The sequence below is a fragment of the Salmo salar genome, chromosome ssa14 (genome assembly GCF_905237065.1).
Source record: "Salmo salar chromosome ssa14, Ssal_v3.1, whole genome shotgun sequence".
Taxonomy (NCBI): Eukaryota; Metazoa; Chordata; class Actinopteri; order Salmoniformes; family Salmonidae; genus Salmo; species Salmo salar.
Genome location: NC_059455.1, coordinates 89258812 through 89265623, shown reverse-complemented (window position 1 = coordinate 89265623; position 6812 = coordinate 89258812).

Below are 6812 nucleotides of genomic sequence, written 5' to 3'. Positions count from 1 at the left end.
TGTATAAAAGACACCTGGGAGCCAGACATCTTTCTGATTGAGAGGGGGTCCAATACTTATTTTTCTCATTAAAATGTAAATCATTTTATAACAATTATTTGTTGTTGTTATTCTGTCTCTCACTGTTCAAAAAAACCTACCATTAAAATTATAGACGGATAATTTCTTTGTCAGTGGGCAAACGTACAAAATCAGCAGGGGGATAAAATACTTTTTTCCCTCACTGTAGCATCATACCCAAGAAGACTCAAGGCTCAATCGTTGCCAAATGTACTTCAACAAAGTACTGAGTAAGTGGTCTGAGTTCTTACAGTATGTAAATGTGATGTTTCCTTTTTTTTTTTTTTGCAACAATTTCTAAAAACCTGTTTCTGCTTTTTCATTATTGGGTATTGTGTGTAGATTGATAAGGGGAAAAAAACAATTTTAATACATTTTTAGAATAAGGCTGTAACGTTACAGAATGTGGAAAAAGTCAAGGGGTCTGAATACTTTCCGAATGTACTGTATATCATTTCATCTCTCCTCCCTCAGCCATCTCTCCAGCTTCGTCACTCCTTCCATCCCACCCCATTAAAATACAAGTGGAAAACGATGGGTAATTTCAGCTCTTCTATCTTTTAAAGCATACTGAGTGGTGCATTGAGACTGGAGCTATCCTCATCCTCCATCCACCCATTCTTTCTCTCTCTCTCTGTCTCTCTCTCTCTTTCGTTTCTCCTCTTGCTCGCTTACTCTCTCTCTCTCCCCCTCTCTCTGATTTACTCCCTCTCTCTGCACCTCTCTCTGTACCCCTCTCCCTATCTCTCGTTCTCTCTCTCCCCGCTCTTCCCTCTCTCTCTCCCTGCATGTTTTTCACATCTTCTGTTGAATAATAGATGGCTAGTGGAGCTGGGTCTGGGTGTGCATATGTATGGTGCTGCGCAGGTTGTTTTGGAGTCGATGAGGAGAGTCTAAAGGAGGAAAGGAAGAAGAGAGGGAGATAGAAAAGAGACAAGTGAAAGGAGAAATGGAGTGAAAGTTAAGGGGACAGTGTGAATGGAGGAGAGGACAGGGGAGGGAGGAGAGGATGGGGGAAGGAAGTAGAAGACTCTAGGGAGGGAGGAGAGGACAGGGTGGAGGGAAGAGAGGGCGGGGGAGGGAGGAGAGGACGGGGGAGGGATGAGAGGATGGGGAGGGAGGAGAGGACGGGAGGGAGGGAGGGAGGAGAGGATGGGGGGAGGGAGTAGAAGACAGTGGGGAGGAAGAAGAGGATAGGAAAGAGAGGAGAGGACAACAGGGGCGGAAGGAGAGGACGGGGGAGGGAGGAGAGGACGAAGAGAGGAGAGGACGGGGGATGGAGTAGAAGACAATGGGAAGGGAGGAGAAGACAGTGGGGAGGGAGGAGAGGATGGGGGAGGGAGGAGAGTATGGGGAGGGAGGAGAGGACAGGGTGGAGGGAGGGATGAGAGGACAGGGGGGAAGGAGTAGAAGACAATGGGGAGGGAGGAGAAGACAGTGGGGACGGAGGAGAAGATAGCGGGGAGGCAGTAGAAGATGGGGGAAGGAGGAGAGGACGGGCGGAAGGAGGAGAGGACGGGGGGACAGAGGAGAGGACAGGGGGACGGAGGATAGGACAGGGGGAGGCTGTAGCGTTAAGGAGTGGAGAGGAGGAATGGTAGGAGGAGTATAGGTGGAGGTGAGGAGGAGAAGAGAGTGGTGGAAGGATGTAGAAGGGGTACAGAAAGGTGGGCGAGAGAGGGATGGAGGAGCAGAAGCGTAACGTACATCTGTTGAAATCTTCATACTGTAGCATAGCCCAGGTCAGCTGAGACTTCTGCAGAATCCCTATATCACAGAGAGAGAGAGAGAGAGAGCGAGAGAGAGAGAGGGGGAGAGAGAGAATACAAAAAAAATTGTAGCAGAAAGCCTATGAAACTAACAATGACAAATGGTTTGATGAAGAATGCAAAAACCTAAGAAAGAAATTCAGAAACCTATCCAACCAAAAACACAGAGACCGAGAAAACCAAAGCCTTCACTATGGTACAGAAATACACTAAGAAAAAAGAAGGAACAGCATGTCAGAAAACAGCTCAGTGTGATTGAAGAATCAAATCACTTCTCCATATAACAAAGAAACCAAGCGCAAAAACATGTACAGTTGAAGTCGGAAGATTACATACACTTAGGTTGGAGTCATTAAAACTCGTTTTTCAACCACTCCACAAATTTCTTGTCAACAAACTATAGTTTGGGCAAGTTGGTTAAGACATCTACTTTGTGCATGACACAAGTAATTTTTCCAACAATTGTTTAGAGACAGATTATTTCACTGTATCACAATTCCAGTTGGTCAGAGGTTTACATACACTAAAGTGACTGTGCCTTTAAACAGCTTGGAAAATTCCAGAAAAGGATGTCATGGCTTTAAAAGCTTCTGATAGGCTAATTGACATCATTTGAGTCAATTGGAGGTGTACCTGTGGATGTATTTCAAGGCCTACCTTCAAACTCAGTGCCTCTGCTTGACATCATGGGAAAATCAAAAGAAATCAGCCAAGACCTCAGAAAACAAATTGTAGACCTCCACAAGTCTGGTTCATCCCTGGGAGCAATTTCCAAATGCCTGAAGGTACCACGTTCATCTGTACAAACAATAGTACACAAGTATTAACACCATGGGACCACGCAGCCATACTCCAACATTTCCTCAGTGAAAACAATGTCCTGAGCAAATGTCAAATTGGGGGGGTGTAAACAGAAGATACCGTAATCCGATTTGGTAAAAGAACAAGTCCATGTGTCACGTCCTGACCAGTAATAGGGGTTATTTGTATTGTAGTTAGGTCAGGACGTGGCAGGGGGTATTTGTTTTATGTGGTTCGGGTTGGTTGGTTGTTTTAGAAGGGTGTTTGATTTATTATTTCCGTGTTTTGGGCTATGTTATATGTTTTGTATTTCTATGTTCATTCTAGTATTAGTATTTCTTTGTTTAGGTCATTGGGTGTTGGACTCTCAATTGGAGGCAGGTGTTTCCTAGTTGCCTCTGATTGAGAGTCCTATATATAGGTATGTGTTTGTGTTGGTAGTTTGTGGGAGATTGTGCTAGGTATAGCCTTAATGCTGTAGCGGCCTGTTATTCGTCATTGTGTTTTGTGTACGTGTTTATTTTGGTTTTTCCTTCTTTGCCAATTCAATAAAAGAAGATGAGTGCACATAACCCCGCTGTGTTTTGGTCCGACAATGATTTTTCTTTATCAACTGACGAAGAAGATTGTGACACCATGTTATGGCAAGAACAGCTCAAATAAGCAAAGAGAAACAACAGTTCATCATTACTTTAAAACCTCTTACATCTAGACGTTCCGCTAGCGGAACACCTGCTCCAATATCCAATGATAGGCGTGGCGCGGATTACAAATTCCTCAAAAATACAAAAACTTCAATTTTTCAAACATATGACTATTTTACAGCATTTTAAAGACAAGACTCTCCTTTATCTAACCACACTGTCCGATTTCAAAAAGGCTTTACAGCGAAAGCAAAACATTAGATTATGTCAGCAGAGTACCCAGCCAGAAATAATGAGACACCCATTTTTCAAGCTAGCATATAATGTCACAAAAAACAAAACCACAGCTAAATGCAGCACTAACCTTTGATGATCTTCATCAGATGACAACCCTAGGACATTATGTTATACAATACATGCATGTTTTGTTCAATCAAGTTCATATTTATATCAAAAACCAGCTTTTTACATTAGCATGTGACGTTCAGAACTAGCATTCCCACCGAACACTTCCGGTGAATTTACTAAATTACTCACGGTAAACGTTCACAAAAAACACAACAATTATTTTAAGAATTATAGATATAGAACTCCTTTGTGCAATCGAGGTGTCCGATTTTAAAATAGCTTTTCGGTGAAAGCACATTTTGCAATATTCTGAGTAGATAGCCCAGCCATCACGGCTAGCTATTTTGACACCCACCAAGTTTAGCCCTGACCAAACTCCGATTTACTATTAGAAAGGTTTGATTACCTTTGGTGTTCTTCGTCAGAATGCACTCCCAGGACTGCTACTTCAATAACAAATGTTGGTTTGGTTCAAAATAATCCATTGTTATATCCAAATAGCGGCACACGCACACGACGCATTTCGTGACAAAAAAATTCTAAATATTCCATTACCGTACTTCGAAGCATGTCAACCTCTGTTTAAAATACATTTTTATGCCATTTTTCTCGTAAAAAAGCGATAATATTCCGACCGAGAGTGGTGGTTTTCGTTCAAAGATAAAACATGGAGTAGACTCGTGCACCAGCCTGAGTCTCACAGTACTGTGACCAGCCACTAACCAAACGCGCTAATGTTTTTCAGCCAGAGCCTGCAAAGCCACAATTCAGCTTTTTGCCGCCTTCTGAGAGCCCATGGGAGCCGTAGGAAGTGTCACGTAACAGCAGAGATCCCCTGTATTGGATAGAGATAATCAAGAAGGCCAAGAAATGGTCAGACAGGTCACTTCCTGCATGGAATCTTCTCAGGTTTTGGCCTGCCAAATGAGTTCTGTTATACTCACAGACACCATTCAAACAGTTTTAGTAACTTTGGAGTGTTTTCTATCCAAAGCTAATAATTATATGCATATTCTAGTTTCTGGGCAGGAGTAATAATCAGATTAAATCGGGTACGTTTTTTATCCGGCCGTGAAAATACTGCCCCCTAGCCATAACAGGTTAAGACGTGAAGGTCAGTCAATACAGAACATTTCAAGAACTTTGAAAGTGCTATGATGAAACTGGCTCTCATGAGGACCGCCACAGGAATGGAAGACCCAGAGTTACCTCTGCTGCAGAGGATACGTTCATTAGAGTTACCAGCCTGAGAAATTGCAGCCCAAATAAATGCTTCACAGAGTTCAAGTAATAGACACATCTCAACATCAACTGTTCAGAGGAGACTGTGTGAATCAGGCCTTCATGGTCGAATTGCTACAAAGAAACCACTACTAAAGGACACCACTAATAAGAAGAGACTTGCTTGGGCTAAGAAACACAAGTAATGGACATTAGATCGGTGGAAATGTGTCCTTTGGTCTGGAGTACAAATTGGAGATTTTTGATTCCAACCGCCGTGTCTTTGTGACGCGGTGAGGGTGAACGGATGATCTCTGCATGTCTATTTCCCACCGTAAAGCATAGAGGAGGAGATGTTATGGTGTGGGGGAGCTTAGCTGGTGACACTGTCAGTGATTTATTTAGAATTCAAGGCACACTTAACCAGCATGGCTACCACAGCATTCTGCAGCGATATGCCATCCTATCTGGTTGGGCTTAGTGGGACTATCATTTGTTTTTCAACAGGACAATAACCCAACACACCTCCAGGCTGTGTAAGGGCTATTTTACCAAGAAGGAGAGTGATAGAGTGCTGCATAGGATGACCTGGCCTCCACAATCCCTGACCACAACCAAATTGAGATATTTTGGGATGAGTCGGACCGCAGAGTGAAGGAAAAGCAGCCAACCAAGTGCTCAGAATATGTGGGAACTCCTTCAAGACTGTTGGAAAAGTGTTCCTCATGAAGCTGGTTGAGAGAATGCCGAGTGTGCAAAGCTGTCATCAAGGCGAAGGGTGGCTATTGGAAGAATCTCAATTATAAAATATATTTATATTTTTGGGGTTACTACATGATTCCAAATGTGTTATTTAATAGTTTTGATATCTTCACTATTATTCTACAATGTAGAAAATAGCACAAATAAAGGAAAACATTTGAATGAGTTGGTGTTCAAAAACTTTTGACCAGTAGTGCCCTAATTGACAAACAAACAAAGTATTCTCTTGCTTAGTTGTTTTCAAAAAAGCTTTTGACTCAATATGGCATGAGGGTCTGCTATACATAATGATGGAAAGTAGTGTTGGGGGAAAAACATACAACTTTATAAAATCAACATACTTAAAACCTCTTACATCTAGACGTTCCGCTAGCGGAACACCTGCTCCAATATCCAATGATAGGCGTGGCGCGAATTACAAATTCCTCAAAAATACAAAAACTTCAATTTTTCAAACATATGACTATTTCACAGCATTTTAAATACAAGACTCTCCTTTATCTAACCACACTGTCCGATTTCAAAAAGGCTTTACAGCGAAAGCAAAACATTAGATTATGTCAGCAGAGTACCAAGCCAGAAATAATCAGACACCCATTTTTTAAGCTAGCATATAATGTCACAAAAACCCAGAAGACAGCTAAATGCAGCACTAACCTTTGATGATCTTCATCAGATGACACACCTAGGACATTATGTTATACAATACATGCATGTTTTGTTCAATCAAGTTCATATTTATATCAAAAAACAGCTTTTTACATTAGCGTGTGACGTTCAGAACTAGCATACCCCCGCAAACTTCCGGGAATTTGCTAACAATTTACTAAATTACTCACGATAAACGTTCACAAAAAGCATAACAATTATTTTAAGAATTATAGATACAGAACTCCTCTATGCACTCGATATGTCCGATTTTTAAAATAGCTTTTTGGTGAAAGCACATTTTGCAATATTCTAAGTACATAGCCCAGCCATCACGGGCTAGCTATTTAGACACCCGGCAAGTTTAGCACTCACCAATATCAGATTTACTATTATAAAAGTTTGATTACCTTTTGTTGTCTTCGTCAGAATGCACTCCCAGGACTGCTACTTCAATAACAAATGTTGGTTTGGTCCAAAATAATCCATCGTTATATCCGAATAGCGGCGTTTTGTTCGTGCGTCCCAGACACTATCCGAAATGGTAAATCAGGGTCGT